The sequence below is a fragment of the Oncorhynchus tshawytscha genome, linkage group LG18, assembly GCF_018296145.1.
Source record: "Oncorhynchus tshawytscha isolate Ot180627B linkage group LG18, Otsh_v2.0, whole genome shotgun sequence".
Taxonomy (NCBI): domain Eukaryota; kingdom Metazoa; phylum Chordata; class Actinopteri; order Salmoniformes; family Salmonidae; genus Oncorhynchus; species Oncorhynchus tshawytscha.
In genome coordinates, this window is record NC_056446.1 from 28169051 (window position 1) to 28187482 (window position 18432).

General features: G+C 43.3%; 1 protein-coding gene across 2 annotated transcripts in view; it reads left to right on the plus strand.

Annotated features, from left to right (window-relative positions):
- The window catches only part of LOC112217984 (1-phosphatidylinositol 4,5-bisphosphate phosphodiesterase beta-4-like), a 153886-nt gene that overhangs the window by 38981 nt on the left and 96473 nt on the right, over positions 1-18432 (plus strand). The window lies entirely within an intron of this gene.

Sequence of the window (18432 nt, forward strand, 5' to 3'; positions counted from 1 at the left end):
AAGATTGTTGGACGTCTAGGAACACCAACACGCTGTCATACATTACTGCAACGATCCATCACATTGATGAGACATGTACTGACCACTTAGAACATGGAGGAGAGGCACACATCAGAGAACCTAAAAACAGCTTTAACTGTTATCATTGCTGAGAGGGTGGGGTACAGCAGGAAGGTGGGTAGTGATGACTGGCTGTCTGCTAGCGGTCATACGCAGGACTATCTGCATTGGGAATTCACTCGTCATTTTATGAGTTTTTCTTGTCATTCAAATATATATATATATATATATATATATATATATTTTTATTTTTATTTTTTATATTTGTCACATTCCGAGTGTGTGTGTGTGTGTGTGTGTAGAAACTCCCTAGTGTGACAGGGGTCTCTATTAATACACTGGGATCCCAGTCGGTCTGAACACTGCTACCAGGAGACCAACTCGTTGTGTGTGTGTGTGTGTGTGTGAGACGGACTCAGCCAATCAGTCCCTTCGGGTGGATGCGGTGGCTGCAGGGAGAGCTATTACAGGCCAACAGGTTACTATGGAGACCAGTGGCGTCATAGAGGAGCAACGTCTGTAGACGAGGCTTGTTTGTCAAGAAAGGTTTTTATCTCTGTTCCCTCCATTTCATTTCATTGTCCTCTCTCTTTATCTCTGTCTTTATCTCTCTTTTATCGCTCTCTTGTATCTCTCTCTCCGCATGTCTAGCGCTTTATTATCCCTCTCTTTATATATGTCTCTTTTTATCTCTTCTGTGAGACAAAATGTAAAAACAATACCTAGAAATGTAATAATAAAGGTTTTTTATTCAGGCAGTGTTTGCTGAAGTGGAGCTCACATTTCTATTAACATGTAGGTCATGTTTGTCATTCCTGTAGTTCTTATCAAATACAGTGTAGGTAATGGTGATCAGTATGGTAGCATTTGGCTGACATTAGTAAAAGACGCTGATAGTAATGGTGCTTAAATTCCACTCACATTTAGCCACCAGTGGATCACCATTGATCACATACCACTAGGTTATCTGCCAAGAAATCTAGGATCTGATCTATATAACAACTGCTTTAGTTAGTTATGTGTATAACTACCATTTGATCTGTCTACAACATAATAAACCCGCACAACAGACACTAACCAGAAGCTTCGCTCGGGGTCAGTCTCCCCCTGTGGACAGCCCTCATTCTGGGGAAGCATTTAACCCCAGCCCCATGTCCCTATCTCCTCCTCTCCCCTTGCCTCACCCCTGTCCCCTCCCCCCCTCTCTTCATCTGTCTCGCCTTATGTCCATGTTTTAGTTCAGAAGCTGGAAAATATGCTGTATTCTCCTGGCTGGTAAGGATCAGCAAGGCACAAATGTCCTCTTTTATACCTACTTATTTGGAAAGGGAGAATTCTGAAGTTTCGTGGAGTTTTCCCTGGAGCGAGAGAGCTCCCTCTCTCTCTCTCAATTCTCTCTTGCTGTCTTTCAAACAGACACAACTACACATCCTCTCTCTCTCTCTGAGGGGGTCATGCTGAAACTGGAAGCAAAGGGGGAGAGAGAGAGAGGGAAGGGAGAGGGAGAGAAAAGGAATGGGACAGACCTGCAGCAGTCCGTAGCACATCTGTCTGTCCAATTGCGTAGTCCACTAATGACTGCCATGGGGCAGCAGGGTAAGTATATCTAGGGGATAATGAAGTTCTCATTTGGAATCCAGGCTGGACCCAGCCTTCACTGTTTCTACTGGGGCTGGGAGGTCAATTGCCCATTGTATGTGTGTGTGCGTGTGTGCATGTGTGTGTGTGTGTGTGTGTGTGTGTGTGTGTGTCTTTGTGCGTGCGTGTGTGTCTTCGTGCATGCGTGCACTTGTTCTGTGGGATTTTGACCATGTTTGGGCAGGCCTGGTTGAGGAGAACCCAGAGATGAGTGTGTGTGTGTGAGTGTGTGTGTGTGTGTGTGTGTGTACCGGTATGAGCTGAACTCTAGCCCTCCTTATCTGGTCTAAATGAAAGACAGAACGTTTCCGCTACATGACACACACACACAGCTCAGAATGATGCAACAGGGTAACATGGAAACAAAGTTACATGGAAACAAAGTTGCATCAAAGCAAAGTTACATTATACCATGGTAACAACATTCTAACAATAGGCCACCTACGTATTTTCATAATTCAGACTACATATCCCATGATGCTTCCCACTGTCCCTCTATAATATGACGACCACTGGGGAGTGAAGCTCCCAAATGGAGACATCCTCTCATGCAGTTGTGTTTGCATCTCTACTCATTTACATTTGAGTAATTTAGCGGACGCATTTCTCCAACTAGAGCAACTAGGGTTAAGTGCCTTTCCAGCGACCTTTCGGTTACTGGCCCAACGCTCTTAACCACCAGGCTACCTGCCGTCCACTCTGGACTGTTACTCTAGTCCAGTGCTTCTCAATTATTTTATGTTACGCCCCCTAGGAAGAAGTAAACAAGTACACCTCTGCATAACATTATATCCTTATTAATATTAACATTAAGAAAAAGAAAAAGGAAAGAAATATAGATCAACTTACAACAAATAATAACTTTATTAACATTGTTTTTTAGTCTGTAACAGAAAAGACTTAAAGTGCATACATTTTCCTGAAATTAAAAGAAAACTTCAAACTTATTTAAACTGTCATTTTTTTTGACCATTTGATACTGAAAAATATAATTAAATATAATCAATAAATAATAATAAATTCAAATTGATCAGCAACATTAATTAACTCAGGAGCACAATATATGAAACACTTTGACCTATAAAACAAAAATGAATAAAACAATTTGTGCTGATTATTTTTAAATCAAAATGAGGAAGTCAGGATTAATGGCTACAATGAGCACGTTTTGCAGAGCACAGCTTTCCGAAGAGGGTTTTGAAGCATGATACTGCAACTCTCAGCTCCTGCTCAATGTTTAGCTGGGACCTGTACTTGGTCTTCAGTGCAGCAACATCAGAGAAGCCAGTCTCACAAAGATAAGATGTTGCAAAAGGAAGAAGAATGCCCATGGCCCTCTTCCCTAAGAGTGGATACTGCCTCTCTACACTCAGCCAGAATTCACCCAGTGTCTGTGATGTGAACCTCAGTCTCAATGTGGAGTCAGATGTCATATCAATGAACTGGTCCTCCTCTGCAGAGCTGAAACTAGTTGTAGCTGGTGTGTTGAAACGATCTCTCACCCAGTCATATTGGGAACTGTTTTCAGGGAAGTAGTTTTAAAGAATCCCATCAGTGATGAAATATGCTCCTTAATATATGGAATCACTGAGGTGGCATCATAGTCAGTAGTGTCATAGTCAGTAGTGTCTCGAATTAATCAGTATTTCCTTCATCAAGTCGCCTGCCCCACATTGCAATCTTTCGAGTGAAAGAGCTGATCTTGTCTGTGACCTTAGGGATGTGTTTATTTTTCCCTTGAAGCTGTAGATTTAGTTCATTTAGCTTTCCAAATATGTCACTCAGGTAGGCCAGTTTTGCCAGGAAGTTCTCATCACTACACTTTTCTGCGAGGTCATACTTGTGCTCCTGCTCCGAAAACATTCTTATCTGCTCTCTGAGCTCAAAAACTCTGGACAAGACTTTTCCTCGACAACCACCGTGCTTCACTGTGAAACAGCACAGCTTGATGTTCAGCTCCCATCTCCTCACAGATAACAGAGAAGACTCTTGTTTTTAGTGTTCTGGTCTTTATAAAATTGACTACACCTACAATGTCAGTCATAACCTCACTTCATTCAGAGGAAAGGTGCCTTGATGCCAGTGCTTCTCTGTGTATAACACAGTGTGTCCACTCAGCATTAGGTCAGGCCTTCTTAATGAGTGCCCAAAGTCCTTTTCTCATCCCTGCCATGGTCTGTGCACCATCACTGCAAACACCAATGCAGTTCTCCCACTTTAGCCCATTCTCAGTCAGGAAGCAGTCCAGCATTTTGAATAGCTCTTCAGCTGTGGCTCTGTCTCTGACATATTTACAAAAAAGTAGATCCTCATACAGGGAGTTTGTCATGTCAAAACGTACGTAAGCGATAAACTAACAGTCTTTGTTGCTGTTAGTTGCTTCATCGAACTGTAAGGCAAAACATTTGTCTTTGAGTTTATCTACCAGTTGTTCTTTTAGATCGATAGCAATGTCATTTAAACGTCTGGCGACAGTGTCATTGGACAGAGGGATAGTTTTTATTTTTGCAGCACTTGCGTCATCCAGCAGGACAGAGACCATGTCTAATGCTGCAGGCAGTATCAGCTCCACTGCTATGGAGTGGGGTTGTTGCACTGAGCAATTTGGTTCGCCACCTTATATGATGCTAACAGTGCTCGCTGGTTTACTGAAGTAGCATTCACAAAGCGGGACGATTGTTGGCAATATTCGGCACGTTTTTGCTGAAAAACCTCAAGCGGCTTATCAGCATGATTGGGGTGTAATGTCTTTAAGTGACGCCTTCATTTATTTGGCTTCATGCTGTCCGCTGCCAACATTTTAGACACAGTAAACATACCGGTCTTTCCTCGTAGTCGCACTGAAGCCAAGTGTCACAGTGAAGCCAAGCGCTACATACGCTTCGTCATATTTCCTCGTCTCCCACCGTAGTCACAGTGAAGCCAAGCGCTACATACGCTTCGTCATATTTCCTCGTCTCCCACCGTAGTCACAGTGAAGCCAAGCGCTACATACGCTTCATCATATCTCCTCGTCTCCCACCGTAGTCACAGTGAAGCCAAGCGCTACATAAGCTTCATCATATCTCCTCGTCTCCCACCGTAGTCACAGTGAAGCCAAGCACTACATAAGCTTCATCATATCTCCTCGTCACCCACCGTAGTCACAGTGAAGCCAAGCGCTACATACGCTTCGTCATATTTCCTCGTCTCCCACCGTAGTCACAGTGAAGCCAAGCGCTACATACGCTTCATCATATCTCCTCGTCTCCCACCGTAGTCACAGTGAAGCCAAGCACTACATACGCTTCATCATATCTCCTATTCTCCCACCGTAGTCACAGTGAAGCCAAGCGCTACATACGCTTCATCATATTTCCTATTCTCCCACCGTAGTCACAGTGAAGCCAAGCGCTACATACGCTTCATCATATCTCCTCGTCTCCCACCGTAGTCACAGTGAAGCCAAGCACTACATACGCTTCATCATATCTCCTATTCTCCCACCGTAGTCACAGTGAAGCCAAGCGCTACATACGCTTCATCATATCTCCTCGTCTCCCACCGTAGTCACAGTGAAGCCAAGCACTACATACGCTTCATCATATCTCCTATTCTCCCACCGTAGTCACAGTGAAGCCAAGCGCTACATACGCTTCATCATATCTCCTATTCTCCCACCGTAGTCACAGTGAAGCCAAGCGCTACATACGCTTCATCATATTTCCTATTCTCCCACCGTAGTCACAGTGAAGCCAAGCGCTACATACGCTTCATCATATTTCCTATTCTCCCACCGTAGTCACAGTGAAGCCAAGCGCTACATACGCTTCATCATATTTCCTATTCTCCCACCGTAGTCACAGTGAAGCCAAGCGCTACATACGCTTCATCATATCTCCTCGTCTCCCACCGTAGTCACAGTGAAGCCAAGCACTACATACGCTTCATCATATCTCCTATTCTCCCACCGTAGTCACAGTGAAGCCAAGCACTACATACGTTTCATCATATCTCCTATTCTCCCACCGTAGTCACAGTGAAGCCAAGCGCTACATACGCTTCATCATATCTCCTCTTCTCCCACCGTAGTCACAGTGAAGCCAAGCACTACATACGCTTCGTCATATCTCCTATTCTCCCACCGTAGTCACAGTGAAGCCAAGCGCTACATACGCTTCGTCATCTCTCCTCGTCTCCCACCGTAGTCACAGTGAAGCCAAGCGCTACATACGCTTCGTCATATCTCCTCGTCTCCCACCGTAGTCACAGGGAAGCCAAGCACTACATACGCTTCGTCATATCTCCTATTCTCCCACCGTAGTCACAGTGAAGCCAAGCGCTACATACGCTTCGTCATCTCTCCTCGTCTCCCACCGTAGTCACAGTGAAGCCAAGCGCTACATACGTTTCATCATATCTCCTATTCTCCCACCGTAGTCACAGTGAAGCCAAGCACTACATACGCTTCGTCATATCTCCTATTCTCCCACCGTAGTCACAGTGAAGCCAAGCGCTACATACGCTTCGTCATCTCTCCTCGTCTCCCACCGTAGTCACAGTGAAGCCAAGCGCTACATACGCTTTATCATATCTCCTATTCTCCCACCGTAGTCACAGTGAAGCCAAGCACTACATACGCTTCGTCATATCTCCTATTCTCCCACCGTAGTCACAGTGAAGCCAAGCGCTACATACGCTTCGTCATCTCTCCTCGTCTCCCACCGTAGTCACAGTGAAGCCAAGCGCTACATACGCTTCCTCATATCTCCTATTCTCCCACCGTAGTCACAGTGAAGCCAAGCGCTACATACGCTTCCTCATATTTCCTCGTCTCCCACCGTAGTCACGGTGAAGCCAAGCACTACATACGCTTCCTCATATCTCCTCGTCTCCCACCGTAGTCACAGTGAAGCCAAGCACTACATACGCTTCGTCATATCTCCTATTCTCCCACCGTAGTCACAGTGAAGCCAAGCACTACATACGCTTCCTCATATTTCCTCGTCTCCCACCGTAGTCACAGTGAAGCCAAGCACTACATACGCTTCGTCATATCTCCTCGTCTCCCACCGTAGTCACGGTGAAGCCAAGCGCTACATACGCTTCGTCATATCTCCTATTCTCCCACCGTAGTCACAGTGAAGCCAAGCACTACATACGCTTCATCATATCTCCTCGTCTCCCACCGTAGTCACGGTGAAGCCAAGCACTACATACGCTTCATCATATTTCCTATTCTCCCACCGTAGTCACAGTGAAGCCAAGCACTACATACGCTTCATCATATCTCCTCGTCTCCCACCGTAGTCACAGTGAAGCCAAGCACTACATACGCTTCATCATATCTCCTCGTCTCCCACCGTAGTCACGGTGAAGCCAAGCACTACATACGCTTCATCATATTTCCTATTCTCCCACCGTAGTCACAGTGAAGCCAAGCACTACATACGCTTCATCATATCTCCTCGTCTCCCACCGTAGTCACAGTGAAGCCAAGCGCTACATACGCTTCCTCATATTTCCTCGTCTTAGGTTTCGGGAGACTTACGTTTGTCTCATTATCTCCGTCTTTCTTTTCATCCCTGTTAAATATTTTTCCATGGTGTCTGTTAAGGGTTTGTTATCTGCACTTCATATCTCCTGCTCTGTGCTGTGTGTTCTTGTTCGGTGCAAAAAAAAACTACTCCCTGCGGCAAAAAAAAACATGTTCCCCGGGGTCACACGCGCCTCCCCCCCTGGCATCGCTCTGAGCCCCCCAGCCAAATCCCCCGAGCCCCCCTTTGAGAAGGACTGCTCTAGTCTAAGGGTTTACAGGCATTCCCCAGACATCTCTCCTCTAACATCATTAGGTACAATGTCAGCATTCAACCCCAAAATAACAATTATTGTGATTTGTTTTCGATTAAAATTGTTTGAAAAAAATGGCTCTTAGCAAAGAACAATTTCTCATGCAAGAATTTTCTTAAGACTGTCTGGGACTGGTCTGAGTGAGGGACCAAATTGGACGAGCCTAAAGGGAGGGATATGTAACCTGAAAACTAGCTGTTATTGTCAGACAGGTTTGAAACCGAACCTGGTCAATTTTTTGTCAGGCTGGACTAAGTTGTAGCATTTTCTGTCACTGTTAATCATGTTAGACTGTGGCACTGCGTGAGTCATTGAAAAGTGGAGTTTCCGTTAGGGAAGGAGGTCACACAGGGTTAAGTGAGCTAATGCAATAGATTGACATCTCTCCATCTCAATCTCACTCGCTCTCTCTCTCCCTTCTTTCGTTTCATTGGATACATTATGCACAGGGAACTCCCTGTGCTTTAGCTCTTTAAACATCACACACACACCGCAGACTTCTGATACACAGATAGCCCAGGGGGAACTCTCCTCCCAGGCTGAATGTCCTTTGGGTGGTGGACCATTCTTGGTACACACTCCCAGACAGTCCTAGGAAAGTATTGCTTGAGAAATTGCTCATAGCTAAGAAGCATTTACTTATTTATTTTTAACAATTTTTAATGAAAACAATCACAGTAAGGTACTTAATTGTAGTGGTGTAAAGTACTTTAGTAAAAATACTTTAAAGTACTACTTAAGTTGTTTTTTGGGGTATCTGTACTTTACTTTACTATTTATATTTTTGACAGCTTTTACTTTTACTTCACTACGTTCCTAAAGAAAATATTGTACTTTTTACTCCATACATTTTCCCTGACAACCCAAAGTACTTGTTACATTCTGAATGCTTAGCAGGACAGGGAAATGACACACTTATGAAGAGAACACGTGTTCAACCCTACTCCGTATGGTCTGGGGGACTAACTAACTAACACAAATGTCTGAGTTTTGGAGTGTGCCCCTGGCTATCCAAATACTTTTAGAGTAGTTTTACTCAAGTAGTATTTTATTGGGTGATTTTCACTTTTACTTGAATAACTTTCAATTTAAGGTATCTATACTTTTACTCAAGTATGACAATTTGGTACTTTTTCTACCACTGCTTAATTGTTACCCAGAAATGGTTTAATATTGAGAGAAAATGGCTGCATTGGACCTTTGTTTAACCTCAGTTTGCTAGGCTGAAAATGAACTGCTATATACAGTAGGGCAAAAAAGTATTTAGTCAGCCACCAATTGTGCAGGTTCTCCCACTTAAAAAGATGAGAGAGGCCTGTAATTTTCATCAAAGGTACACTTCAAATATAACAGACAAAATGAGAAAAAAAATCCAGAAAATGACATTGTAGGATTTTTAATAAATTTATTTGCAAATTATGGTGGACAATAAGTATTTGTTCACCTACAAACAAGTGAGATTTATGGCTCTCACAGACCTGTAACTTCTTCTTTAAGAGGCTCCTCTGTCCTCCACTCGTTACCTGTATTAATGGCACCTGTTTGAACTTGTTATCAGTATAAAAGACACCTGTCCACAACCTCAAACAGTCACACTCCAAACTCCACTAGGGCCAAGACCAAGAGCTGTCAAAGGACACCAGAAACAAAATTGTAGACCTGCACCAGGCTGGGAAGACTGAATCTGCAATAGGTAAGCAGCTTGGTTTGAATAAATCAACTGTGGGAGCAATTATTAGGAAATGGAAGACATACAAGACCACTGATAATCTCCCTCGATCTGGGACTCCACGCAAGATCTCACCCCGTGGGGTCAAAATTATCACAAGAACGGTGAGCAAAAATCCCAGAACCACATGGGGGGACCTAGTGAATGACCTGCAGAGAGCTGGGACCAAAGTAACAAAGCCTACCATCAGTAACACACTACGCCGCCAGGGACTCAAATTCTCCAGTGCCAGACGTGTCCCCCTGCTTAAGCCAGTACATGTCCAGGCCCGTCTGAAGTTTGCTAGAGAGCATTTGGATGATCCAGAAGAAGATTGGGAGAATATCATATGGTCAGATGAAACCAGAATATAACTTTTTGGTAAAAACTCAACGCGTCGTGTTTGGAGGACAATGAATGCTGAGTTGCATCCAAAGAAAACCATACCCACTGTGAAGCATGGGGGTGGAAACATCATGCTTTGGGGCTGTTTTTCTGCAAAGGGACCAGGACGACTGATCCGTGTAAAGGAAAGAATGAATGGGGCCATGTATCGTGAGATTTTGAGTGAAAACCTCCTTCCATCAGCAAGGGCATTGAAGATGAAACGTGGCTGGGTCTTTCAGCATGACAATGATCCCAAACACACCGCCCGGGCAACGAAGGAGTGACTTCGTAAGAAGCATTTCAAGGTCCTGGAGTGGCCTAGCCAGTCTCCAGATCTCAACCCCATAGAAAATCTTCGGATGGAGTTGAAAGTCTGTGTTGCCCAGCAACAGCCCCAAAACATCACTGCTCTAGAGGAGATCTGCATGGAGGAATGGGTCAAAATACCAGCAACAGTGTGTGAAAACCTTGTGAAGACTTACAGAAAACGTTTGACCTCTGCCATTGCCAACAAAGGGTATATAACAAAGTATTGAGAAACTTTTGTTATTGACCAAATACTTATTTTCCACCATAATTTGCAAATAAATTAAGAAAAAATCCTACACTTCCTCAACTTCCACCTGACTGTGCTGCTGCTCCAGTTTCAACTGTTCTGCCTTATTATTATTCGACCATGCTGGTCATTTATGAACATTTGAACATCTTGGCCATGTTCTGTTATAATCTCCACCCGGCACAGCCAGAAGAGGACTGGCCACCCCACATAGCCTGGTTCCTCTCTAGGTTTCTTCCTAGGTTTTGGCCTTTCTAGGGAGTTTTTCCTAGCCACCGTGCTTCTACACCTGCATTGCTTGCTGTTTGGGGTTTTAGGCTGGGTTTCTGTACAGCACTTTGAGATATCAGCTGATGTATGAAGGGCTATATAAATAAATTTGATTTGATTTGATTTACAATGTGATTTTCTGGATTTTTTTCCCCTCATTTTGTCTATTATAGTTGAAGTGTACCTATGATGAACATTAAGTGGGAGAACTTGCACAATTGGTGGCTGACTAAATACTTTTTTGCCCCACTGTATACTGTATATAGATACAGAGAGAGAGAGGGAGGAGGCAGGGAGATGTGAAGGTAATGTCCACAGTCTTTATGAGTTCATCTGCTTCCTTTGTCTCCTGAGTCTACTGTCAGATATCCTGTGTGTCTGAGTCAGCAGCAGTATGGTCACAATGGTCAGTGTGTGCGATGTAGTTTCCATCACAAAATGATTGAATCAAACTGCGTGATTCTTAGCTACACTATATAAGGAAAAGGTTGAAATTCTAAAGGCGCCCACATACTAGGTTGGGTTTGCTTCTAGCAGAACTCGTCTATGAGAAGCAAACGTCTGTGCATCGCATACTGCCTTAAAAGAACTTGGCTTGAAAAACAACAATATTACTGTTTGTCCATCTTGAGACGCTTCAGCATCAACATAGCCGGTATACACTTCCTCAAAATAGTCAGAATGAATCTAAGATAAATCAAGAAATCATTAATTTTGACATCTAACTAGGATGTTTGTTGCAGTATTTCGCAAGGGAAAAAATGTGCATGAAAACGAGTTGTCTGGTTGAATGACAACAAACACTTCATTGAAGAATCCCGTCCATAGTTCCTACTCCTTCTAGGAGTTGTACTGTAGCACTGTTGACCCATCACCGACGAAGGGGTGTAGACTTCGGCTACCAAACTTCGACATGCCTCAAGAAAATGAAAAGCATGCGCAAACAGCCAGAAAAAAATCCCGCCGAACACAAAAACAAACAAAAACAACAAAATGTTTTCATAATATACAGTGCCTTGCGAAAGTATTCGGCCCCCTTGAACTTTGCGACCTTTTGCCACATTTCAGGCTTCAAACATAAAGATATAAAACTGTATTTTTTTGTGAAGAATCAACAACAAGTGGGACACAATCATGAAGTGGAACGACATTTATTGGATATTTCAAACTTTTTTAACAAATCAAAAACTGAAAAATTGGGCGTGCAAAATTATTCAGCCCCCTTAAGTTAATACTTTGTAGCGCCACCTTTTGCTGCGATTACAGCTGTAAGTCGCTTGGGGTATGTCTCTATCAGTTTTGCACATCGAGAGACCGAATTTTTTTCCCATTCCTCCTTGCAAAACAGCTCGAGCTCAGTGAGGTTGGATGGAGAGCATTTGTGAACAGTAGTTTTCAGTTCTTTCCACAGATTCTCGATTGGATTCAGGTCTGGACTTTGACTTGGCCATTCTAACACCTGGATATGTTTATTTTTGAACCATTCCATTGTAGATTTTGCTTTATGTTTTGGATCATTGTCTTGTTGGAAGACAAATCTCCGTCCCAGTCTCAGGTCTTTTGCAGACTCCATCAGGTTTTCTTCACGAATGGTCCTGTATTTGGCTCCATCCATCTTCCCATCAATTTTAACCATCTTCCCTGTCCCTGCTGAAGAAAAGCAGGCCCAAACCATGATGCTGCCACCACCATGTTTGACAGTGGGGATGGTTTGTTCAGGGTGATGAGCCGTGTTGCTTTTACGCCAAACATAACGTTTTGCATTGTTGCCAAAAAGTTCAATTTTGGTTTCATCTGACCAGAGCACCTTCTTCCACATGTTTGGTGTGTCTCCCAGGTGGCTTGTGGCAAACTTTAAACAACACTTTTTATGGATATCTTTAAGAAATGGCTTTCTTCTTGCCACTCTTCAATAAAGGCCAGATTTGTGCAATATATGACTGATTGTTGTCCTATGGACAGAGTCTCCCACCTCAGCTGTAGATCTCTGCAGTTCATCCAGAGTGATCATGGGCCTCTTGGCTGCATCTCTGATCAGTCTTCTCCTTGTATGAGCTGAAAGTTTAGAGGGACGGCCAGGTCTTGGTAGATTTGCAGTGGTCTGATACTCCTTCCATTTCAATATTATCGCTTGCACAGTGCTCCTTGGGATGTTTAAAGCTTGGGAAATCTTTTTGTATCCAAATCCGGCTTTAAACTTCTTCACAACAGTATCTCGGACCTGCCTGGTGTGTTCCTTGTTCTTCATGATGCTCTCTGTGCTTTTAACGGACCTCTGAGACTATCACAGTGCAGGTGCATTTATACGGAGACTTGATTACACACAGGTGGATTGTATTTATCATCATTAGTCATTTAGGTCAACATTGGATCATTCAGAGATCCTCACTGAACTTCTGGAGAGAGTTTGCTGCACTGAAAGTAAAGGGGCTGAATAATTTTGCACGCCCAATTTTTCAGTTTTTGATTTGTTAAAAAAGTTTGAAATATCCAATAAATGTCGTTCCACTTCATGATTGTGTCCCACTTGTTGTTGATTCTTCACAAAAAAATACAGTTTTATATCTTTATGTTTGAAGCCTGAAATGTGGCAAAAGGTCGCAAAGTTCAAGGGGTCCGAATACTTTCGCAAGGCACTGTATGCGCAAACTGTTTTGACTGGGAAACATGCGACAGGCTTAAGACTGAAGAAGTGATACATTTCTTGCTCCTATCGTTTCTAAATCTAATATCTTTCCTACTGTGGCCTCTGTATCCTCTGTAGATAGAATGGGCCTTGTGTAAAGCCGATCATATTAGCTCTGTATCATAGTCCTGTACTACACTAGCTCCTTTCTCCAGTCCCCTGTAAGCCAGAGCTCTGAAGGGGATCCTCTCTCACACACACACACACACACACACACACACACACACAGAGAGAGAGAGCCCAGAGAGGGAGAGCCTGAGGGATCAGAGAAACCTCAGATGACACTCAGACACACAGAAGAGAGGAGCTGAAATGTGGAGTAATTGATGTGAGCTAAATTTTAACAGCTCACCTCTTCCTCCTCCCACTCTTCTCATCTCCTCTTCTCCCCCTCCACCCCTCCTTTCTCCTCCTCTCCCTCCCCTCCCTGCTCTTCTGTTTGACTTGCATAAGCATCAAAAGCAGGCCTACCATAGCTCATCTGACCTGTTTCTCTCTATATGCCACATGGATCTTAGGTCACCCAGGCATTGACCTAAGTTCAAATTCGGGTTTGCTAGGGCCTTGGGGATGGCGGATGGGCCACGTGGGTCACATGTTAAAATCCAGTGCTAGGCAATCTATTTTATTTTGTAGTTTTAACCCTATCCCAAACCTTAACCCTTACCTTAACCATTCATAACCCTATCCCAAACCTTAACCCTTACCCTAACCATTCATAACCCTATCCCAAACCTTAACCCTTACCCTAACCATTCATAACCCTATCCCAAACCTGAACCCTTATGTTAACCATTCATAACCCTATCCCAAACCTTAACCCTTACCCTAACCATTCATAACCCTATCCCAAACCTTAACCCTTACCTTAACCATTCATAACCCTATCCCAAACCTTAACCCTTACCTTAACCATTCATAACCCTATCCCAAACCCTAACCCTTACCTTAACCATTCAGAATGAATGCCTAAACTTAACCTTCTAAATGTGATATTTATGGACAAACTTCTGATTCTAAATTGAGACTGTGAGAGTTTGTGGAGAGAAGGTTAGGATTTGATCCTAAATCTGTGCCTAGGTGTCTTACAGAACAGGTTGGATTGGTCTCAATAACGTTAAGGGGCACGAGTTAAACACAAACACTCCATCTACACACACACACACACACCAGATCTTCATCCTATAGATAAAGTGTGTGTTTACTCTTCTTAATTGGACTCAGCCTCTCTTGTATACTCTTTTGTTAAGTGGCTAAACGACATACAGAACCGGATGCCACACACACACACACGTTGGTACTGAGACATTGATTTTGTGGTTATTTCTGTTGATTGCACAGACAATCAGTTGTTATGGGAGCCATAAAACTAGTGTATCACACTGCAAGCCTCTCTCCCGTTGTTTCCTGCTGAATTAATGGCCACTTACGGCCTAAGTAAACACTGACACTTTATGGTAACATCTTTCCTGATTTCCAGGGATATTGTTATGATACAGTAGGCAAATATTAACCCTAGCCATAATGTGATTCTGTCTGATCTCATTTATTATAATGTATTTTATATACTGTAGCCCCTGTCCACTCCACCTATTAGTCTACTCCACCAATTAGTCTACTCCACCAATTAGTCTACTCCACCTGTTAGTCTACTCCACCTGTTAGTCTACTCCACCTGTTAGCCTACTCCACCTGTTAGCCTACTCTACCTGTTAGTCTACTCCACCTATTAGTTTACTCCACCTATTAGTCTACTCCATCAAGCAATCCACTCCATCTATTAGTCTACTCCATCAAGCGGTCCACTCCACCTATTAGTCCACTCCACCTATTAGTCCACTCCACCTATTAGTATACTCCATCTAGTAGTCCACTCCATCTATTAGTATACTCCACCTATTAGCCTACTCCACCCATTAGTCCACTCTACCTATTAGTCCACCACCTATTAGTCTACTCCATCTATTAGTCTACTCCATCAAGTAGTCCACTCCATATATTAGTATACTCCACCAATTAGTCTACTCCATCAATTAGTCCACTCCATCTATTAGTCTACTCCACCTATTAGTCCACTCCAGCTATTAGTTTACTCCACCTATTAGTCCACTCCACCTATTAGTCCACTCCACCTATTAGTTTACTCCACCTATTAGCCTACTCCATCTATTAGTCCACTCCACCTATGAGTCTACTCCACCTGTTAGTCTACTCCACCTATTAGTCTACTCCACCTATTAGTCTAATCCACCTATTAGTCTACTCCACCTGTTAGTCCACTCCACCTATTACTCTACTCCACCTATTACTCTACTCCACCTATTACTCTACTCCACCTATTACTCTACTCCACCTATTAGTCCACTCCACCTATTAGTTTACTCCACCTATTAGTCCACTCCACCTATTAGTCTACTCCATCTATTAGTCTACTCAATCAAGTAGTCCACTCCATCTATTAGTCTACTCCACCTATTAGTCTACTCCACCTATTAGTCCACTCCACCTATTAGTCCACTCCACCTATTAGTCTACTCCACCTGTTAGTCCACTCCACCTGTTAGTCTACTGCACCTGTTAGTCTACTCCACCTATTAGTCTAATCCACGTAATAGTCCACTCCACCTATTAGTCTACTCCACCTGTTAGTCCACTCCACCTATTACTCTACTCCATCTATCAGTCCACTCCATCTATCAGTCCACTCCATCTATCAGTCCACTCCAACTATCAGTCCACTCCACCTATTAGTCCACTCCATCTATCAGTCCACTCCATCTATCAGTGCGCTCCATCTATCAGTGCGCTCCATCTATTAGTCCGCTCCACCTATCAGTCCACTCCACCTATTAGTCCACTCCACCTATTAGTCTACTCCACCTATTAGTCTACTCCACCTATTAGTCTACTCCATCTATTAGTCCACTCCATCTATCAGTCCACTCCATCTAATAATCCGCTCTAGGGTTGCACATTTTGGGGAATATTCAGAGGTGGACACTTTCCGTGGGAATTAACAGAAATATATGCTAATTGTTATTAGTACCATTTAAATGTAGATGTTTTTTGCATTGGATATATTTACCATATCATATGGAGACAGAAACATAAACATTTTACCTTATCATAAGTAGACATAATTTCAAATCATTACAACCTTCCAAAATAAAAAAAGATGTTTACGAATTGAACTTTAATTTAAACGAGTTGACTCTTTACGTGGGATGATTTCACTGAACAACAAAAGAAATGGAATGTTGAATGATCCCCAATGATCCATCGCGTCTCTCAAAAACGTTTTACATCAGCGGTTTATTTTAAATAATCATTAACATTCCACCCATGAGGCCAATAGAGGGTGATTTGGTCAATTGACTGCAGGAAAGGGATACCTTTTAATTCCGTCATTTTAATTCCTTTTTCCGTTGATTAGATATCCCCTAACTTTTTCTGTTGATTAGATATCTCCTAACTTTTTCTGTTGATTAGATATCTCCTAACTTTTTCTGTTGATTAGATATCTCCTAACTTTTTCCGTTGATTAGATATCTCCTAACTTTTTCTGTTGATTAGATATCTCCTAACATTTTCTGTTGATTAGATATCTCCTAACATTTTCCGTTGATTAGATATCTCCTCTAACTTTTTCCACACACACGGAACGAGCCTCTATGACTGTAGCCTATTGCTGCTTTGATGACTCATGATTGGCCAACAACAAGCTACACTCGCAACACTCCACTCTCGTGAAAAGCAAGAGCAGCAGCATAAATGATCAAATCTCTCTCTCTCTCTCTACTACAGCAGTCCCGTTCTGATCTGTAGGGGCCATTCCGGACAGTTAAAATGACATATACCCGAGACCCGTGAGTTATTATTTTGTATATTGGTTTTTATTAGATTGATTTAATGGATCAGATTAATTGGCATTATGCCAGAAATGTTAGTGGGAAAGGATCAGAATTGGGCTGCCTGTGTAAACGCAGCCTTAGGATGATGAGGCCTGAACAGTGTACCATAGTAACGGGGACTAGCATATGTCAACACAAAGCAATAACACTTCAAATAGAATAGATCTACTGTGCATAAAGACACTAGGGTCAGGGGTTTATTACAGGGTTAAGGATCAGGGTTAGGAGGGGTCACAGTTCCCGCTGTGTCGAGGACAGAAATGATCAGAATCAGAATCAGACCTGGGTTCAAATACTATTCAAAATCTTTAAAATACTTGTGCGACTGTCATATTGGTCCATTCCGCCAGGCAAGCGCAATGAAGCCCAGCTGAAATGATTTCAAATAGTATTTGAACCCAGGTCTCGTTGTATTTAGACCTCTAGTGATGGATTGGAACTGTCAGGTGCTGGTTAGAGTGAAACTCTTTTGTCTACATAGTAGACCAAATCTTTTACTTTCAATCTCATTCATTTATTCTTTCTGTTCCTTCTGTTCATCGGCCTTGTCTGTTCTATTCCCGTCTTCTATTCCAGGGGGTCACCACCACCTTGATTCGTTTGGCAGTTTCCTAAGATGCTACCGAATACTTTATGATTATAAAATACCCTGTCATCTTTTTCTGGTACCTTGTGTCCTCACTTTATGACTTGCTGCAAACTGACCATTAGGCTAAGTAAAGGTGCAGAAGAAAATATCAGAGTGAAAAGGAGACAACACAGACCTCAGATGTAATGTCAATGGTTAGATTGGCTAAGGTTTCGGTCAGTGATGACCTTGGTCAGACTCAGAGCATCTGATTGAAGAGAAGCTCAAACCTTTACAGCGTGAAGGTGTTACTTATGTTATTCTTCCTCTGGCAGGTATAAGGTGTCCCCTTCCTAATTCCCCATGCCACCCCTGTGTGGGAGTGCTCCTCACCAGTCAGGTCTGGCAGGTATAAGGTGTCCCCTTCCTAATTCCCCATGCCACCCCTGTGTGGGAGTGCTCCTCACCAGTCAGGTCTGGCAGGTATGAGGTGTCCCCTTCCTAATTCCCCATGCCACCCCTGTGTGGGAGTGCTCCTCACCAGTCAGGTCTGGCAGGTATGAGGTGTCCCCTTCCTAATTCCCCATGCCACCCCTGTGTGGGAGTGCTCCTCACCAGTCAGGTCTGGCAGGTATGAGGTGTCCCCTTCCTAATTCCCCCATGCCACCCCTGTGTGGGAGTGCTCCTCACCAGTCAGGTCTGGCAGGTATGAGGTGTCCCTTTCCTAATTCCCCATGCCACCCCTGTGTGGGAGTGCTCCTCACCAGTCAGGTCAGGCAGGTATAAGGTGTCCCCTTCCTAATTCCCCATGCCACCCCT